Source organism: Desmodus rotundus, chromosome 10 (assembly GCF_022682495.2).
Source record: "Desmodus rotundus isolate HL8 chromosome 10, HLdesRot8A.1, whole genome shotgun sequence".
Classification (NCBI taxonomy): Eukaryota; Metazoa; Chordata; class Mammalia; order Chiroptera; family Phyllostomidae; genus Desmodus; species Desmodus rotundus.
Genome location: NC_071396.1, coordinates 5,051,549 through 5,073,373, shown reverse-complemented (window position 1 = coordinate 5,073,373; position 21,825 = coordinate 5,051,549). Strand labels below are relative to the sequence as shown.

Sequence of the window (21,825 nt, the reverse complement as noted above, 5' to 3'; positions counted from 1 at the left end):
ATTGCCTTTTAGCTATTGAATCTCCATAAAACGACCACACGCTTGGGGATGCAACGGCACCTGATACTTCGGGGTCCAGAACATAAATACTATTTTTTGGAGCTTCTATAAACCATCCCGTACAACTGCTATTGTTTCATAATCGTTTCCAACGACGACGCTGTCAGCTGTCCGCAATGGGCGGAAGTGCCGAAGTAGGAGTTATATGAGAGGCTACATTCAATATCACCAAGTCACGGCAGAGCGTCCTCAGCCCGTAGTGGCTCCCCCCTGGAGACAGAGACTGCCCTCTGCAAAAGCACATGCATGTGCTGTTCCCTATGCTTCTTCTTATTTCATTCCCCAAGCCCTCTCTGTCCCTCTAGACCCCACCACTTCAAACTATTCTTCAGGGTTGATGTATTCTCTCTTCTTTGGTAGAACGAGCAAGGAAACAGGAGAGCGAACACACCAAAGGTGTTAGAGACTCTAACCCATGACTTGGCTAATGCCTCTGTCGCTGGGATGAGTGAGCAAAGGGTCGCCCTAAACAGAGCCACGTGCTTTCACTAATGGCTGTTGCACAATTTACTGCATTGGTGTATTTCCTGATCCACCCAGACTCTCTAGTTGGGACTTACCTGGAGTCTCGGTCAAGGGGTTACCTGTGAGCCGATGTTCCTCTCAACCAAATTAATCTGTTCGGCTTCCTTTGGACGAGGTGACTAAGAACGTGCAGGTGGGAATGTCAAGTGCTGGGGTGAAAGTGCCTATCCCCCCTTTAGAGGAAGAGAGCGGAAGAATCAAGAGTCGTGCCAATGGCCCATGGCTGGGAGTGGACGCGAGGCACACGCCGGGACAATCTGTCACTCGTCACAGTGCCAGCCACCCAGGGCTCTGCCACACCAGGACGCGGAAGTCGAGCACCTGCTTAGACAGAGCTCCTTTGTGCTGCACATGTAGTAACACTATTTCATCATTAATATTTTATTTAATGCTTTTATTTTATTGTTGTCCAAGTACAGTTGTCTGCATTTCTCCCCACCTTGTTAATATTTTGAAATGTCTCCTTTAATTTAGAAGTCAGGATAGTGTAATGGCACCCCCCACAGTGCCTACTCTTCTATTTCCAAAAAGACACTTTTACCAAAAATGCTGTATTACTCTCCTGAAATCCCCTACTTACTGGGACTATTCTGAACTGTTTATTAAACCATGTTGTATTGCTTATGATTAAAAGTGTAAAACTTTTTACTATAGTCTTTTAAAGTTTCATAAGCGTTGACTGTTTCTGAATTCCATAAACATCGCAAAACTTTCTGCACGGTGACTTCAGTTACCTTTTTCTAATGAGACAGCTAATGTCTGGGCACAGACTAACTAAGCTTTCATTGTGAGGCTGACATATCCTTCCATTTGTCACCCAATAAAACAAGCAAGAAGGGCACACCACGTGAAGACTCAGCAGACTCGGGCATCATTGGAAAGACAGAAATGGATTTCCGGTTTCAATTGGCCATTTACAGGAACAGTTTAACTGTCGTTTCTATCTTTGTCCCAAAAAATGAATTGGCTTTACTCACAAGAAAGTTAGGATACATCCCAATTCTTTTGCAACTGATAATCATTCAAAGTCAGCACTAAGATGGTTTTAAATGAACAAAAATATCTATTAAAGAAAGAGGAATCTTATAGGCTACATGAATTACATGTGTACCAATAAAATTCTAAGAGCCAAGAAAAAAAGCCATACGTTGGACAGATCACTCAGCAATAATGTAACTGCATTATGCATTGTTGCCCTTCCTCCATTCTGTAGTTGAAACAAAGCCTGAGGATTATAACTGTTAATGAGACAATACATTATAATAAATAATTAATGGAGGCATAACACAATAGAAAGGGCGAGAAGTTTTGTGATTTTTTAGGTATGCATTTGTGTATTTCCTAGAATATTTAATTTAGAATTTAAAAATTTGGAAACAAAATAATATAAATCCAGCGTGGACTCTCTGCATTTCTTGTCTTCCTCCTCTCCTCTGTATCATTTCTTCCCATTTACGTCCTTCGGAGGCCAGGGTGGCACAGCAACTTCACCACGCGCTACTGGCAGCAAGGCTTTCTCAGAGTGCAGCCCAAGCCCACACGCCCTGGGGGCACCGTGACTGTAAGGGCTCAGGCTTACTCACTCACTTTGCGATTCTGAGGGTGCCCCTTGTCATACAAGAAGGCGAACTCTGTGCCGCACTAAACGCTAATTCCCATCAAGTTATTTTTAAAAATCTTAGAGAAAGTGATTCCTCAATGAGTATGTTATTGATATTTTGACTTACATTTTCCCCTTTTCTAAAAGATTAAAAGAAAATTCCTATTCATGCCTATGTCACTCACATAGCATGGGTAGGGGGAACCTTTCTTAAGTGGTTTATTCTAAACGACTCAACCTTGATTGTATTTTTTTGTAAAAAATATTGTTTTAATTATTTCCTCTGAAAGATTTTCAAAAGAAGAAAGTAAATCTGCCTTTTATAATAAATTATTATGTCAACTTCTCTTGGCTCAATTGACATACAAGTAGTCCTTACCTGATAACGTATTGAGTATATGGGGATTTGATCATGTATTCGTGGGGCCTGATGAGAGGTTATGAGCTGTTCTATCAGTGGTGTTACGTTGCCGTGTTAAATCAGTTGTTTTAGGTTGGGTGCCCCCTTCCCCTACATTAGTATAGATTTGATTTCATTTACTGATATAACAATTGTGCCTCTTGCCAGCACAGTAGTCTCTGAAAGTCTGTTGTTAATCAGGAAGTCGGAAAAGCAAGCTGCATAGATTGGTTACTGAATAGTTTCATAGCGATATAATATCCAAGTTGAAACTCTTTTCCTTCTGGAGGTTATAAATTTTATCGTACTTTTTTATTGTACTTCTTTCTTTTTATAAACTTCCTACATATTCAGATGCTATATCTTCTTGATGTAACATCTATATTCTATCCCAACTTCAATTTTTTAAAATTTTTTTCTTTCTTTTCATTCCTACAGTTTTGAGGTATACTATCTATTAATGTTCTATTTGTAATAATTCTCCATTAATTGTTAAATTTTTTTCTCAAGAGCAACGTATTCTGAGCTGTATTTGTCAAGGTTTCAAGACTTTTCTGTAGCATCTGAATTTCTTTAGAAGTTGAGAATGAATGTTCTCTCTGCTCCTCCTTTTTCTGTTCTGGCCGTTAGATGGCTTGGGGTTTTTTCATGTTTACCCAGTGGGAGTCCAGATCAACTGCTGAAATACATCATCGGCTGTAGCCGAAGACTGTTCCACGCAATTAAATTGTGAGCTTAAAAGGAACTGCAGTAGCTTATTAGTTCTCTGTGAAGCTATTAAGATTTAGCTTCTCCACCCTGAGGTGCTTTCGTGCCTGGACTAGGAGAACTCTGCCCATTTATTAAACTACTCTTCAGCTCCTGAGGGTCAGGGAAACAAGGCTAAACTCACATGGGACCAGCCGTCTCTGCCTGCTCTGTCCTCCCTGGGATCAAGTGCTTTCTGATACTCAAAATGAAGACTTTCCAAAACTATGGGGACAGACTGGCAGTCATCCCAGATGGGGAAAAGATGCTTCAGAAACTTCTTACACTACCCAGGGCCTGTTTTCTAGTGGGCACCTAAGCCTATCAGGCTTGGCAGAGATGAACAGGTGGGACATGAACAGGTGGGGCGGGAGCAAATCAATTCTGTCTTTAAACTGTCATCTTCCCAGAATGCCCCTTTCTCTTCCTGACCAGCAAGTGCTCTGTGATTGATCTAGTTCACTCCCATCTCTTCACTTATTACCTATACATTGGTAATGCTCACGTATTTTCTCATTAGATTCTCCCTTGAACATTGTGACCCATAATTGCAATTATATTTTATATGTTACTATTTGGGTTGTCACAAATGCCTCGTGTATTTCGTGCCCCAGACTGAATTTACTAGCTCTGTACATATAAATCCAGCGTCCTGTCATGCCCTATCAAATTAATGGAAGGACCACGTCCACCATAAAGCACAGGTTTAAATCCACTTTCATTCTCTCTAGCTTCTTCCCCTACACCTTCCAGTGCTTTGTATGAAATACATAAATTCTACGTTCCCAAATCTATGTGTTTCTTTATGGCTACTGCATCAGTGAAGGCCTCTGTCTCCTCTTCCCTTAGTAATCGCACCCACATCCTAACTTAGTTCTATGCCATTGGAATTTTCTAATTCAATGACATTTCTGAGATACAATGTGGATAAACTTCCCACTGGAACAACCACCACCATAAAGTAATTGACATGTCGGAGGATTTGTTACAGACTCCTAACTAGCTTCCTGCTTTGTTCACGTGTTTTGTAACTACCCTTGTCCTACTCCCATAATCGACTCTCTTGTGCTAAAAACTGCTCAATGTCAGTGGAATCTTAGTGGCCCATCTGCCTCCCCCACCTGGTTAGGCTGGCATTGGGCACAAGCCCCTGGCCGTGCAGGGGGCGTGGGTTTGCTCCCAGGGCGCTGGTTCTGGCAACGGCCCAGAGACTAGCTCACTTGATGGTGAGAGAAGCGGGAGGACAGAAGCTTATCCACAAAAGGACAGTTCCAGTCTGTGCCCTGTCTGCCAACATTCCATTGACCAAGTCACAAGACCAGGGCCAACACTAAGGGGACAAAAAGCTGTTCCTCGAATATCGCAGAAGTCACAAAGGCATGTGGAAAAGGGTGCGCTAAAGACATGGGTAAGAAATTGGGACAAGCTAAAGAACTGCAAATACTGGGGAGAAAAAACCTCAATTCATGTCATTACCACCTTGGTAAACACTTCTTTTCACTAATCAGTCACAGAATTCTTCAGACACACTGAAATCCTCTACATTTTCTTAGCCCAGCTTACTCTTCCACATTTCAAAGCTTTTGCCTTTTGTCTGGATTTTCCTTCCCATGCGACTACCCTACTATTTCTGAATATTCTTACCCGTTCCCTCAGACAAGAATCAGTGAGTGTCCTTGAGGTAAAGTTATTTTTGCCTTATTTTTTTCTCTCTACTTATCTGTCTCACCAGACTAAATATTTCAGGGCTAAAACTCATGGCCTTTTCACTTATAAAGGCCTTAACACCTACGAGTGTTGGGTGGATCACAGATACGAAATAAACACTCACCAAGTCGACAAATTAATTGGGTGATCTGTAAACTTTTGTACAAATTTGCACTGATATGGGACATTAAAAATTTGATTGCATTTAGCAATTGCAGGGTCACACATTATGTATATATTTTGCTTTAATTGACAATTTTATTAATTCAACTATGAGTAAATGGTTTCACTCATTTTACTATAATAAAAATTTAATTTAAAGATTGGATGCTTCAGATTTAAAAACTAGCAACTATAAAAACTAGCAATTGATTTCTATGAAAATAAGCATTAAAATGTTTTGAATTAAACAGCAATATTATGTATTCAGTGAAAAAATAAGCAATGTTTAAATTTGTATCTCCTTTTTAGGTTATAATTTTCTCTGGGTGTGATTCCATTTTGGAGGAGATTTTTCAAACTTTAACTCTGACCAAAGGTGAACTTGTTGGAGAGTTTGAACTAAATTGCTTTAGCCATTTTTGAGTTATGGGAAGGTGAAAGTCCATTTCTCATGCACTTAACTGAAGCAGGCTCCAACCTTTTCTCCTTACATAAGTCACACACGCCTAATGCTATATATTTTAAATGTGACAAGATTATTATAGTTCTCGAAGAAACCTCTAAATTTAAAAGAAAATATCCAATCGCTTTAAAATGACAAAATTTTCCATCTAGGAGTCCAGAAATTGCCAAAGGAGACTGTAGTTTAAAAGGAAAGAAAATACAATTAAGGTCAACTCGGATTTCTGCCTAGGTTAGATAGAAAAATGATACAGGAGAAATATCAAATTAGTATAGCATTTCAGGGCAAAAATGTTAGGAAGTTAATGCACTTTAAAGAGCACTTTAAAATGTAAAAGGAGTTTAACCTCCCTCTCCCTTTTACAGTGCAACTGGAGAGAGGAGCCGCAATCTGAAATAGAAACTCTATGCCCAGCACTTCGTGAGGTCAGTTTTGATCACTCACATTTTGAACTCCTCTTAAGCAGTGTGAAGGGGAAAATATTCATTACCAAGTGGCATAAAATAAATTCAGTGTTATATATTACATCAGAAATTACTTTTTAAACCTAGCTCAGTCTTCTTTAATTCCCTGGACCAAAAAAAAAAAAAAAAGTGTTCATGTTTTAAGAGCTAGGAATACTATTTTGAAGGTTTAGAATGTTAATGAAGAAAAAGGAAATATTTTTTTAACTTTACACGTATATCAATAGCATGTCAAATCTTTACATTCATTTACACTCCAGCTTCCTGAGATGGTTTTGCATCTCTATTTACTTCCTTCCCAGTTTCCTTTATGCCATTACTCAAGTCACTATGGAAATGGTTGAATAGGAAACAATGAGAGGCATTACATCATTCAAATCCAGAGACTGTTATCTGTGGAACATTAGATATAACAGGAAATCAGAAACCTTCCAAGTGTCAAGCAACTTTTTAGTCTGGTTCAAGGAAGTATTGTGGAGGATTGTTCTTGGGACGGTCTTGCTCTTTGAAAGGCAAGAAAATAAAGCCAAGGAGAAAAGCTATGGGGCTCTACAGCGAGATGTGCCTGAACTACATTCCTATCAGGGACCTAGAGGAAGGAAGGGGTAAGAAGAAGAGAAATCTACAGAACCACCGGCTGCTTAGGAATAAAGAAGAAATGTAGAGAATGGCATGCGAAGAGCTTATTTCTAACCTTAGAATTTGATTAAAAAAACACGTGATAAATAGAGGAAAACATTTTAGGTTACTGGAAAAATCAGAGGGGAACTTGGGTTGAGGGTGGGACTGGAAGTATTGTACATATTTAGGATTCGTCAAGACAGTGTTGATGGTTGATGATTGACATAATTTCTTACATGTCAACATTTCTATTAATAAAAATTATCTCAAAAGCACAATAGTTTATTGGCAATGTCCTCCCTTTACTGAGTTACATGGATGGTTAACTGGTGTAAAGGTCATTTCTTTCCGTATACCATACTTATACCTTATTTTTTTCAAAACTGCAAAGTCAACGAAAAATTTATTTTGAAGATGACCTTGCCTAGGGTTTTTCTCATTTTTCCAATGAGTTGAAAATTGCTATAACTTAAGATGGGGAAGAGCAAACTGTCTCTTATCTCCTTGAGTCCTGAAAAAATGAGTATTTTGTTAAAAAGATAAGAAGCGAGTTATGAACACTTAGACCTAGTAATCACAAGATTCATAATTAATGATAAAAAACTAGGCAAAAATAGCAACTGAACACTTATAAATAGGAAGCTGTCTAAGTTTGGGATCCTCCAAATTATTTTTATTCCCTGAATTTTTGAAAGAAGAATTTTGGAATGTTGTACAAACCAATTTTCTCAACAGCCTTCCAATATGATTATGTGTGGAAATGCATAAATTCACCAGAAAGCGAGCCTTCGTCTTAGGTTCAGTGAGTTTTCATAAACAAGGATTCGGGTATTGCAGCTTAGTTCTAACAAGTCGTCTGCCTCTGTGTTCCCTTCAGACTAACCGACTTCTTCTGAAAAGGGTAAGGCGACCCTGACTCATTTCTACTCTCTTTCACATTGTTTTTCTGCATTAGAGCATGTTCCTGAGTCCTCTGTTTGTCTGCCTTATCTTGTACTTGTAATTATAGGCTAATTAGTTGAGTTAACATGTATATAACACTTAATATGTACTCGTTGCTGTTCTAGGCACCTTAACTATATTAAATCTTTTCACGTTCATGATGGCAATATAATGTGAGTGATATCAGTATATTCCTTTTATAGATGATTAAACTGATAGAGAATATAGTTAATCTGAGCAAGATCATGTGATCAATAGGTAGTGAACTGGGACACCAGCCAGGTGCATGTGTCTTCAGAATCAGAGCTCCGCCCTGCCCAGTGTGGCTCAGTTGGTCGGGCATCGTCCTGCAAAGTGGAAGGCTGCCAGTTCCATTCCTGGTCAGGGCACACGCCTGGGTTGTGGGTTCAGTCCTGACAGAGCACATACAAGAGGCATCTGATCAGTGTTTCTCACAGCGATATTTTCTTCCCTTCCTTCCTCCCTCTCTAAAATCAATAAATAATATCTTTAAAAAAAAAGAATCAGAGCTCTTCACTGTTCTGCTCTCCTGCCTTTTTCTGATATAATATGGCATACTGCGACAGGAAGTAGGAACAAATATGTAGAGAAAAGGAAAATAGGAGGATATTTCTCAAGCAAGTAGTTAAGTCTATCTCTGGAAAGCAATTGGAAACTTAGAAAACATGTATCATCTAACAATGGCTGGTTATCTCCTGTTAACAGGTAGATAAACCAATTTTAGAACAGTAGGGAGAAGTACAATATAAATTTTATTTCCTTCATTGAACTTAATAAAATATTTAGCAGCATTTATTTAAAAATGCAGAGACAGTAAAAAGATCAGTGAGTGGCTGCAGGGGGTGGAGGAGAAGAGGGATGAGTAGGCAGAGCACACATTTGGGGGGCACTCAAAATACTCCGGGTGATACTACAGTCATGAATGGATGGCATTATACTTTTGTCCAAATCCACCCAATGCACAAAACCAAGAGTAAATCGCAACACGAACTCCGGATTCTGGCTCATTATGACGTGTCAGCGCAGGTTCATCTGCTAGGAGACGCTGTTGATGCGGGAGGCTGCGCGTGCATATAAGGGGGAGATATATGGGGAACTTATGCATTTTCCTGTCAATCTTATTGTAAATTGAAAAATAAATTCTGAATTCAAAAAAACCCAAAATCCAGATAGCTCATGAACCATGCACCTATTCCAATCCCAACTAAAATCTTCTTACTTTACTTTCTAGAGCTATTCTTAAATGTGAGAAAACCAATCTAGGTTTTCTTTGAATTCAGATACTGATGATTGGTAAAAAGATGATTTTGAAAACAAAATTAATTCCTATTCTTTCAATAAATGGTGAGTACTTTCTCTACTGAGGAGTCATCAGATACTCTGTAAAATAAATGCAACAGATAGTCCATCTGCACATAGTTTGGGAAGAAATGTTTCCTAAGCACCTGCTTTGCCAGCAGCTAGAAATTCACAAATTCAACCAAATCCGTTTAATACGTGTCGAGTCCCAGGGCCACTACTGCAAGCTCAGTGCTGCAGGCACTTCAAAGATGAGGACATTCTGCCAAAGAGCTTCCCATGTTTGTAATACTGATGGGATCTTTCTAGTTCCGCTGCGTGGGGATCTTGATGCTTTGCAGAACAGTAAATGCAATACACAGAATCATTGTAAAAGACAAGAGCAACCATGCATTCTTAATAAAAATAAGCTGTTTCCAAAAGAGGGTTAGGAGGGTTTTGTGTTTTCTTCCTGCTTACTAGAAGAGCTGGCACTCTGCTCCTCAGAGCCCGAAGGGCCGTGAGGATGGTGACAGATAAAAGCCAGCTGGGGTTGCCTGTGACATTTTTCAGAGCTGTTTCAGCATCCATACCATAGTTACGTAACAATAACAAACAGTGCAGCCGCTGCTGTTTAATTAAAAGTACGTTACAGCTTGAAATTCATCCTGTTCTCTGATTTTTCTCCATATTATGAATAAATGTAAAATTTCAGTTTCCATATGGCATAAATTGCCAACTGTTCCTTACTGCCTGATAAAGACATTTTCAGTATTTGCAATGGGCATATTTTGTAAAGGTTTCAACACTTTTTTTTTTTTTTTTGCTCTTTCTTTTCTTCTTTTCCTTCTTTCCTAGAGGTTGCTTTACTGATGTTGCTTGAAAAGTTCTAGATTTTTCCCTATGCTCTAGCCCTGTAAAATTATTTTTTTTTATCCTGGTGGTATCAATTGACATTTGTTTCTTTTACATTTTTTGTGGCCTACAAGTATAATTCATATGTGAGAAAAAACAGAGTTCAAAATTTTACTGATTTAAAATTGCTTGTGTGAGTCTTTGTTCCAAATCACGGTTTCTAATCAACCAACTCAAGGTTCCTGGGGAAAGATGTGACTCCTGACACAATGTTATTTCATTTTGCCTCCAATAACTACATAAAGGTCAAATGACAAACAGATTTGCATAAATGTGCTGATGTCATACTGATAGCTACAATGTATTAACAGGACAACAAAACAAACCAAGTAAGATTGAGACAGCCTTGTTTTTCTGGTTGAAGGCAGGGTTATTGCAATCAATGTTTATTATGTTTTTTAAAATGTTATCTAATTGCTTTTCATGGAGGAGATAAAAATTTGTTGGAATACAGGTCTAAATATTATAATTTTAAAAAATCTATCTGATATACATTTTTTCTATATTAGAAAAATGCCTAAAATACAGTATATATCAGAGTTTGTTTCAGGAAAATAATCATAATTTAATCTTTAAAAATTTTTAATAGTGTCTGATGAAGTAATTTAATTTTCTCACTGCATGTAATATAATTTTTAAAACAAAGTATTAGAAAAATTTTCAAAAATGCAATGCATATCCCACATTAGGTGTTAGATTACATTTTTCCAAAAGTATATAATCTATTTTTATTTTCTCACCTTTGCCAATAATATAATATTAAAGTTCATTAGACTAAGTCAAAATAAACCTCATGCATGTATTAGCTCGCTCTTTTAGATAACAAGTCAGTTGAATTGACACTTGAGAACAGTGGCCAATGTAGCTGTTATTCTTGCTATATTATTGTACTAAAAATAATATTGAAAATAATATTTGATGTAAATGCCATTAATTGGGATAATATAAGTTAATTAAGCCTCATTTGAGCCATTCTTTTATTTATTTATATCATAATTAGAAGATATAAGAACAATAATTTGTTCTATTCCATTTCCTAGAAAAGGCTTGTAATTAACGCTATTTGTCCAACTCTTTTGAGTTTTTGTAAGAATTAGCATTACAAAAGCAGGCATGATTTTGCAGATTTCATTATATTTTTGCCATTAGTGGATAATGGTCTTATTTGCCTTTACTGTTTAACAAAACTATCCAAAATTCTGTGAATTTGTTTAAAAAATTAAATGCTTCCTATGTGGCACTGAAAACACAAGATGTATTACATAATCAAAGAAAATGTGGCTCTTTGTACACTTAGTTTGAATCTTTAACACAGAATAGCAAGTCATGGAACCTTTAGGGATTTAGTAAAAGAGTTAAGCTCTTGATTTTAAATATATTATAAAGGCACTTGGTACTGAATTATTTATTCAAACATAAAGGATTTCAGTAATTAAATGCCTTGGATTCCAGGTACAAACCTCCCACCCCCACCCACTCAGCCCCTCTTACCACGTTAGTTCCTTCTGTCTAAGCAATTATAATCTTATAATTAAAGACACCTTTTACCTGGGTAGGGATGCCTTTGCTAACTAATGAAAATAAAGGGTACTGACCTTTGGAAAATGCACAAGCACATAAAAGTGTGCACGCAATCCCGGGGGGCCCGCAGACCTCCCCAAGGGCAGATGGACACCACGCACTCTACCACAGGACACTTCCCTGGAGCTTTCAGAGCAATCCCGGCTGCAACTGCCCCTGGACCAGAGACTCGCCAGGCATTTCAAACGACAGCTCAGGGGGAAGAGAAGCCCATCCAGCCCTACATTAAATCCTGAGAGGCCCAGGTGCCTCCCCCAGCCCCATCCTCAGCACTTCTTTCTTGCACTCCCTCTGTACTTCTGTGACTATACCCTCAGCCACGCTGCCGCCTGTGGAACACGCCTCATTCCCTCTGTTACAGCACCAGACACGCGTGTGTCCGTGCTCCAAGGTAACCTTGGGGACACCTGTGAGAAAGGCCTCCATAGGCGGTTTTGTCCTGAGATCACAGAGTGCCTGCGTTTACACGAACCGAGATGGTGCCGCCTGCTCCTGGGATTGTGGGCGTGATACTTCTGTCTCCCTGGCAGCCTCGTAGGTTTGCATCACCGCGAACATGTGAGAAATGCACCCTGCTGAGACGGTACAATGTCACTAGGCGATGGGAAATTTCGCTCCCTCGTAATCTGATTGGACCAAGGCCCTGAACGCAGTCCATCTGTGACTGAACACGGCACCACGTGGCGGTGCCTCTGTTTACTACCCATCCCGGTGTCCTTCCAACACTCTTCTCCGTGTGCTCTCCCTGATCTAGAGCCCCTCCTCCCGTCTGCAGACACTGGGCACACACCGCACAACACGCCCACAGGTGAAGGACACCTGTCAAGGCCACAGCGCTCTCGAGATGAGCAATTCCCTCTCCCGCCCCCAGGTCACTCCGTTCCCTTCCCTTCCCCAGAGCGGTTCTCAGATTACTCCTAAAAGCCACCATCCTTTGGGTCTCATCTCCACCCTACTGCTAGACTGTCTGAGTCATAAAGCCTCATTGTCCCTAAAGGTGTCACCAGGGCCTAGAAACCAAGCCTGGGGACAGTAATACATTGTAAACTACGTTACACTTTAAAGGCACCTTTACAATGCATGCCTTTTGTGATCCAAGCTCACTTGTGGAGAAGCGAGTGTGCTCAAATACCTACTGAGTCTCCCCATGGAGCGTGAATGAGTATTTTCTCCCCAGTGTGTGAACAAAACCTCTATTGTATGATTCTACTCTGTGCTGGGCGAAAAAGATCAATGGCCATATAATAAACACACTTACAACAATGATGTCTTCTATTAGAAAACACATTTTAAGTTCTTGTTTATATCAATGAAATTGATTTCTGAAAAGAAAATCTATCTCTCCCCAGCAACCTCAAGCTAAACATCTCTCACAATACCCTCACTTACAATACTTTTAAATTAACTAAGACATCTTCTTTCATTCTGGCTACATTTTGATCTATACAGCCTAACTACTATGTATACACTTGATTACTCAGCATAACTTAAGTCCTGCAGTCAGAAATAAACTAACAATAACAGCGTAATTTACGTCTGCAGAACCCTTTTCCCAACCTCATCTACTAGCACTACTGAAGATGGGGAGCATTATTGCTGTAAACTTAAGCTAAAGATACTCCTGTGTCACCCTTATTCTCTCCTGCTCATCATCACGGAAGGCATTTCGTGGGCTACTTTTACCGAGCGTTCCCAGATGCTGAAGTCCTCCTCACTTTTCGATTTGCTGACAAAATAATACACACATTACTTTTAATCTCATAAAGCAGCACAATAGATTTAAAGACCGCTTTTTACAGCAATTGTGAAATATTACAATTGAAACAAAAAAATGATCTTTGCATTTTATTTTATTCTAGTTACCTTAGTCCAGGATCACACTAGCACACTGACTGAGCAAACTCTCTGGTCTGTTAGCTTTGCAATGGCTACTAGTCAAAACAATACGTGCTGACCTAAACTGCCAGAGAATATGCCAAAATGTCTACTGGCTTGGAAACCACAATCTCTTTCTCTCTCTCTCTCTCTCTCTCTCTCTCTCTCTCTCTCAAAATAAAATAAAATAAAATAAAGACCTTATTCTCCCTCGCAGCTCTAGGAAATTCAGCAAAGGACTTTAGTGAACACACGGAGTTTACCCATTCACTATAGATGATGGTGTATCTTGCCCTCTCGAAACTTATAACCAAACACTTGCATTTAATTTTAAAAGCACTGAGGGAAAATACCACTTAACGCAGGACTTCTTAATCACTTCTGCATCACTGACCTCTTGGAGTCTAACAAAGCCCCTTCTAAGGACAATGTTTTTAAGTTACTAAAATAAAATATGGAGGTTTACAAAAAAAAATCAATGTTATTAAAAAAAGACTTTATCCACGAGCACTTTGTGAAGAACTCTGTGTTTCCCAGGATAAAAGTACATAATTTGAGTATACGATACATCAATTAATAGTTGGCCGTGAAGAACCTTGACCCAAAGATCAAGTTAAAAAATTACATTAAGATACACATAATTTTATCTTGAATATATTATATTACTGATGACAAGAGGGAATGTTAAAATAACCTCAGAACACAATTACTTAAGTCAGTGGGACATGCAAACAATTCAAAATGGGCTTTGGGGATAGGAAAAACAATGGTGCCCCGTACCTGTAGGGCAAACCCGTTCCTACCTTGATGGCAGTGGATGCGATCTGGATGTGGTGCAGTCGCCTAAGGGTGCTGTCCCTGTCGATGAAGTAGGAGGCCGCGAGCTGGTGCAGCGTCTCCAGGGTGACTGAAGAGCTGTTGGCACTGGAATCACTTCCTTCGGACCCTCTGCTCAGCTTCCGCTTGTCCACAAAAATTGTGAGGGACTCCTCTCCTGCATTGAATACAGTTCACATGATCCCGTTTACCACTTAACATCCATTAAAAAAAATATTATCTGAAGGTGAGGAAATGACAGGCATAATGAAACAAAAGAGGGATAAATAACAAAAGGGCAAGGACTTCCACTTTCCTGTCGTTCTGCGAGTATTTTCCTGGTGCCTGGGAAAGCACTCGAGATGCTGGCAGCTGTACCTGCGAATTTAGTGCCTGATGAGTGGCTGCTTTTGTGGAGTGATGCCCCTAGATTTTATTCCATTTCTGAGAGAGCTTAGGATGCCTAGCTTTCATGTGGCCCAAAAGCAAATTAAGAAACTATGTAAAATGAACTTAATGTGGAGTGCATAATATAACATTAGAATGATGCAGAAATGTTTGCCATAGATCAGCATGGCGCCTAGAAACATGATCAAGATATCTTTGTCATTTAGTTTTCAGTTATACCTTTAAAGTACAGAGAAGCCATATAAATTCATCTATATTTATGTAAATATATGTTAAATTCAGAGGTTGCCTGCATAGGGCACACCTATTATAACTGTAACTGTTTTCAGTGTTCAAATGTTAACCAAAACAACCAAATCAATGTTGGTTAACTTTACCATTGAGAACCAGGCACGCCCCGACCTCTGTCTTCTGCGACAGCGCACAGTGTCAAAGTCAACATAGCGGCACTGCCTGTTCTCCTGCTTTCAGGCATCCATCTGTTTGGGCGGTAGTGTGCCCGTTTACAAACTGACACGCCAGCTTTATAAAATACCCACTGAGGTTTTCTAGTGGAAGAGTAGTTGGCATGTCTTTCCCAAAGTAAAATAATACCATTTTAAAATGGCATGGCTTAGGTAGTTGTCCAATCCTAAGCAACGGCCCCTGTGTCTCGGCAAGAGGTCAGGTCAACAGATACTAGAGACACTGAAAATCAAGCAGACTCATCAGAGTAGCTGAAGAAAAAGAAAAAAAATCCATCAAAAACACAAATGAGTGGGCCAAATTATTAACAGCATTAGGTTATGTGCACGATAAATAGCTTTCGATGGGAACACCGAAAAGCAAAAGAGAAGAGAATATATACGTAAGTTACTGTACAGACAAGCAAACAAAAATCCCCAACAATTATTCACACTCAGAAAGAGAGGATCAGCTACTGTGGAAATGTGTGTGAATGTATCTCACTCAGGAAGACCAATGAGTCTGAGATTTCACACGTGTGCCAAAACCGGCGTCCTGCACATGGACAGAGGAGGAACGACGGTGCTGTGACACCCTAAGGAACCACAATTCAGCTCTGTGGTGCATGCCAGTGCTGCGGTCTGCATGCTTGTGCCCCCTTAAAATTCATATGTTGAAATCCTAAGCTCCTCACAGAAACCCCCCGAAAAATAATGGTCCTAGGCAGTGGAGCTTTGGAAGGTCTTTACAGAAGAGGCTCCAGAGAGATCCTTTGCTCCTTCTACACTTTTTATTAGGATCTAACAGTAAATGAGGGGGTTTTAAGTTTTCATAAGCAAGCATTCCATAGATACTGAATTTCACCCCAGGAGCCTAAACTTAGTCAAAATTATTTTCTAGTGGATCTTGTAATCAAGATATATGGGCTAATTAAAGACAGCAGTTGGTTATTCCTTCCGATAGCCCAGATAAAGAGAATCCGTCCAGAAACTGCTCACAGTCCTTCTCCACAGTGGAAGATGAGTTCATGTGCAGAGAAGCTTTCCCCGCAGTGAAGCACATGAGGCTCTTCAAATTACTGTTGTTCATTTCCGTTTTAGGAATACCTTGTAGAAAGCCCGTGGCTACAAACAGGCCACACAACTATATCAAAGTTCTGTAAATCATGCACTGTTAAGTAGCTAAGACACACAGACAGGCAAGGCTGCTCAATCTAATGGCAAATAAGCTCATTTATTTTCTCCAAGAGATGGGTTTTTTTTTTAATCATACACAACTATCATGCTTTCGTGATGTTGATGGTCTTCACATTCTTCGAGACTTTTATAGTCGGTCTTGAAAGAAAAATGCATTCTGAACTTTAGTTGTAAATCTCTCTCAGATATTCAATTACAAAAGTACATTGAATTTTATGTAAATAACACAATATTCAGGTTTGAAGGTGGACATATTATTCAAGCAACCCAAAAGTTTTTGTTCAAATGCCATTTCTATTCATGTTTTTGAGCCAGCTGTAGTTCAAAAGCATGATATGAGTTCCTAAGGACATCCATGTGTTTTGAAAATACTAAACGTAATTTTGAAAGCTCTGCAACATTCTGAGTCTGTTAGAAAGTTAAAAGGATGAAATACTGTGGATATATAAAGATGTGATTATTTCACATAGTAACCATGCAGCCGTGTCTTTTACAACTAAAATACCGTGGTAGTTTATGGACATTAAATGCACATATTGAAGGAAAATTTCACAGAGAATGAGAAACAGGACAAAAGAAACCAAAAAACCATGACTTTAATGGTACCCTATGATCAGTTCACTTGATATGCTGTGGACCTCACAATTATTTATGTTTCTGTCCTAAATTTTCAATTATATATAGTGTCCATGAGAAACAGAAATTAAAGAACTTTCATACTGTTATCTTTCACTTGGGTTTTCTCATTTTGCATTGTCATGGATAAGTTATTGAAGAGAGAGGAGAAGCTCTCAAAAAAGTCAGGATAAAATAAAATGGACAAGAGAATGAAAAAAAACAAAATCCTAGGGATAAACCAATAAGGACGGTGTGGCAGACTGGGCTATTTTTTGCAAGTATTTTCTGACCCATCCTGGATGCCAACATGCACACGTGGATTGAAGATGCACTTCAGGGAAGAACTAAAGTGTGTGAATGATTTCCTTTAGCCTGGTATTGGAAAGGAAGATGCTCACGTTGGTGGAATACACCCAAACTGGACATGCCGTGACCTTGGACAAGGTCTGAGTGTCATGGCCAAGTTCCAATCATAAAGTCAGTTTTCTGTCCTCTCTGCCAGGGGGACAGGACAGCATGTTCCCTAGAGGACCTTTCTGCTTGATTCTCAGAATGAGGAGAATCATAGGGGGTCTGCGGGAAGACACAGTTTCTGTTACTGTTTCGATGCACTGAGATTTTTATAATTGAAGCGAAGCTAACTCTGATAGGTTGGCTGTATTTTATGTCATCACTGCTATTGACCTTGGGTTAGTCTACTGGCCTATAATGATTTCCATTCTTCCCAGAAAAAACAAACAAACACGTGCATTTATGGCAGATATCTTCCTGGTCACTCAGCTTCCTTCCACTCGAAGATCTCACTGTGAGTATCTGTTTTGCTTTTGTGTGAGTTCTACTTCCAAAGAACTGCTATTTGAGTAGAAATCTTTCTTACAAAAATAACCATTGCAAGCATAGTTTAAATCTAATTGTAGGTTTTACGTTTGATGTGTCCTTTTAGTTCAAAAATGTTATTCTATTTTTGGTAAAGACAGATCATATTATCCCTTGAACTATAGTCTTAGGTTATTTTGAGTCCTGCTGTCCTTTCAAAATTATATTTCCGTTCTCACTGTTTGCTTTGCTCTCATTATTGACGACCATCCTCCCTTAGCTTAACATGTTAAAAAGTATTCATCCTGATAATATACTTATCTTTCCACTAAAATAGTGTTATAGGAAATAAGACAGTGTTTTAGAAAATAGACAAAGTGGGGGGAAAACCAATCTTAAAAAAATTGGCTTCTGACAAGAAGCAGAACCAAATGTATAAAGACAGTAAAAAAACAGACATGTTGGCTTAACACCAACTGGCATCTGCGAGATATTCTGAGAAGAAAATAGCTAGCCTTACGCAGCTTTGGAAGAGAAACATAATATGTTTTGCAAAACACTCTAAAAGGAAAACTGACTTTATGATTATTAACAGTAACCCCATAAACATCTAAAAATTTTCTAAACAAAATTACTCAGATACCATTCCATTATTCTCTATGGAACAATAACATTAAAAAAAAAAGAGGAATTGGAAATAAATAGTTCCAAGGTTAGATGAAATGAATCTACCCTGAGTGAAATATAATTAAGTTACTGGTATTTTGGAGCTGTTTACACACAATGCCACAGTGAACATTTTTGTTATGTATAGTTAGTAGATTCCTGCTATTATTTTGGTGAGATTAATTCTCAGAAGGGAAATTTTCTGGGACACTTAAATTTATAGAGAAACTCAAAACAGTGCTGTTCTGATTGAACGTGCATATAAATCACCTGGAGTTCTTGCTACCATGTAGCTTCTGATTCATGAATCTGAGATGGAATCTGAGATTCTGCATTTCAAACCAGCTCCAAGGTGATGCTGATAGTGTGCAACCGTGGACCACACTCGAGTAATGAGGCTCTAAATCAGAGTAAAATGTGTTACCAGCTTCACAGGGGTTTTATCTACCTCAGCCAAGTGTGATGAAGAAGAATAAAAAGTCTATAATCAAATTTATAATATGCGAAAACCGAGCATGTACCTTTTGACTTAGTTGACAGGAATCTCATTAGGAACTGACTTAGCAATTGTAACTCCTTTTCTTCTTTGTTACCATATTATTATTTACATAAATGGTTTCAAGTCATTTTAGTCTGTAACTGCTTTAGAAACAATTAAAAGATAATAAGCAGCATTGCTTTAATTTGAAACTTTTCATTTTGTTCACTAGAGAAAGTGAGAGAGAAAGACGAGGGAGAGGCAGAGAAAGAGAGCAAGACAGAGACAGAGAGACAGAGAGACAGAGAGAGACAGAGAGAGGAACTGATGTAATTCACGTGAAGCAGTGTGAGTACACACTTAAACCCCAGTGTCGCAGGCTTGTTCCCTGAGCGCCGCTATTTTAATGATTCTCGGGGATGTGAAGTTTCAGAAAATATTTCTTTTCCTTTCAGTTCTTTTTCTTAAAACAGAATACGCATCCTACTAGAGAAAACAGTTCCGTGCATTTTCAATAACTATTTATATTTGCTTAAGAAATAAATGGCACATATTTTGACAGGTTTCCTTTCTTTATTATGTTACTCTTAAGCTAAAATAAAAGAAATGTGTAATTCCTAAGAAGAGACCAAGTGAAAATGAGAAAGACACCCATTAATCGATTTTGAAAGGTGATGTATGACAGAGATTTAAAAACTATCTCGGGATTATTTATATGGAATTTAATTTACATAGAGATAAGAGAGAAGTAAGTATTTCTGAAATTAAATGAGAATATTTACATTTTGGATACTTTTGGGGATGTAAGAAAATAGAAAAAAATCAAAATGATATTCAATCCATATGATAACTTAACTACCTGACTTCTGAACTCTGCTCTTTCTTTGAAAGAGATACATACATACGCGAGCAATAGATGGTAATAATTTCAGACTAAATAAAGTATTGTGCAGGCTAATTTATATGCTATGTTGTCACTGAGGGTGCATCAGCTATTTTAAATAAATACTATTCTGCTCATCAATCATGCTTTTTTTCATTTTATCAGTGAGGAAAATGTATTTAAACAAAATGGAATATCTAATGAAATGCTGAAGTTGAGCAATATGGTAACCATAAAATACACTTATAAGAAGCACTTTCCAAAGAAAGCGTTCAAATCACATAGTAAGAAAATTATATTAATTATGACTTTTAAAACTCTATACATTCAAAACCAGTGGTCCAGCTGGACTTGTCTTTGGGTTGCTCAAAATGAAACATAGCTTTTAAAGTTGTAAGTGAACAAATCTATAGGCTCCTAGAAAAAAATTTGGTCTAATTTCTAAAAATATTTCTATCAGGAAGAGAGTACCTTTCTTCCCTGCGTCCCTCTTCCTGAGAAGGTGGCTCACCCAAACTTTGTCGCTGTCCCTGCATTCCTGACTCTGCCCCCTGAGGTGCAGGGGGCTGTCAAGCTGCGGTAGGGAAGGGCCTGGCCCGAGTAGCCTGCCTCTTCCTCTTCTTCCTCTTTCGCTCGTGCTGTGAGGAGAGACTGCACACTTGAACTTGCTGCTCCCTGCCTTAGGCTTGACAGAGCCAAGCTCCCTACTGGAGTTCGGGATGGCGGGTGGCTCGGGACTATGACTCTGAGTGGTTGGACACGTCTGTGTAATTCTGGAGATGAGGTCACACTGAAAATCATCAGAAATATTTGTTGTGACATTTTTATAAAATCTTAAATGAATTTTCTGGTCTCCGTCTTCCTTTGTCCTTTTTAGTGGATCCGGAACCCAGACTGGCGTTTCCAGCAGACACCCTTCTTCTCCTTCGTAAGCCCCCAACCTTCAAGTCCTTCTTTCTTCCCTGTTAACTTAGTTTTTTTTCTTCTTCGTACGTCTATATTCAGTACACAGATACACTTTTACTTCGGTATTTGTCATTTATTTATTGTAATAAAATCTATCACAAAACAGTCATGAAATATATTCCTTAGCGAGAAATCGATATGTCCCCGGAGTGCAATCTGTTACACGATTGGTTCTGCAAATTGAGTAGCTTATTTCAGATATTTAAGCAGTGATGGAGTTTAGATATCATTTTCCAAAGAGGAGCAAGCTGAATTTCTATATTGATAAATAGTCTGTAAGCTATAAGATGAAATAAATGGGAAAAACGATATATATTGAAGAAGGTTTTTAATAATTTATTTGTCCCTATAGGAAAATAATTCAATCACTGGCTTTATCTATCATAAAATACCCCATTTAAGGCTTCAGATCTGCTATCCAAAGGTTCATGTCTAAATCAGTAACGTGGTGTATTAAATAACTCACGGGGAAAAGGATATTTTTAAAACTTATTTCCTTTCATCACACTAACATTGATAGTGACTATTTTACATTCAAGATTTTTTAAATGTGTAAATTTAGTTGAAAATCTAATTACTTCGGAAGCCCTTAGTTATAAAATAACTGGCTTTTTGTGGTAGGGTGAGGGGGGAGTAATGGGAGAGGGGAAGGGGGACAACTGTAATTGCAAAACAATAAAAAAGTAAAATAAAATAAAGTAAAATAAAAATTTGCTGTGTACATTGCATCCAGTGTGTCAGTATTAGAATTATTTCTTAATGCTAGCTAATTAAAGAGTGAGGGAGAATTAGTTCAAGTTAAATAACACCAATCTGAATTTTTTTAAAAAGTGGAGTAACACAATTACATATTCAGTCAAGTAAAATTCATGAAGTAAAATATACTTAAGTAACAAAAAAGCTTTCGTGTAATTACAACAGCGATAATTTTAAAATTGCATGAAATCAACCTGGTACACATTTTAATTGCAAATAGTTTATATCCTTAAGCTACTTAAATAATTTCATGCATTTTAGCTAAATTATTAATATCACCCAACAGACTCCAAAAGAGAAATATAAGTAACATTTAGAGAAGGAAACTACCTCCAGTAGAAAATACCAGGAACACTAAATCATTGGAAAACTCAGAGATGTGAAGGTAAGCGAGGGCCCCACAAACTTTAAAAAAGG

The 21,825-nt window shown here is 38.4% G+C and overlaps 1 protein-coding gene across 1 annotated transcript in view; it reads right to left on the bottom strand.

The window, feature by feature from the left end:
* The window catches only part of BRINP3 (BMP/retinoic acid inducible neural specific 3), a 102,997-nt gene that overhangs the window by 78,276 nt on the left and 2,896 nt on the right, over positions 1-21,825 (bottom strand). Inside the window, exon 2 of the mRNA XM_024576073.3 lies at positions 14,165-14,355. The gene's annotated coding sequence lies outside the window, so the exon portion shown is untranslated. The remainder of the gene's footprint in view (positions 1-14,164; positions 14,356-21,825) is intronic.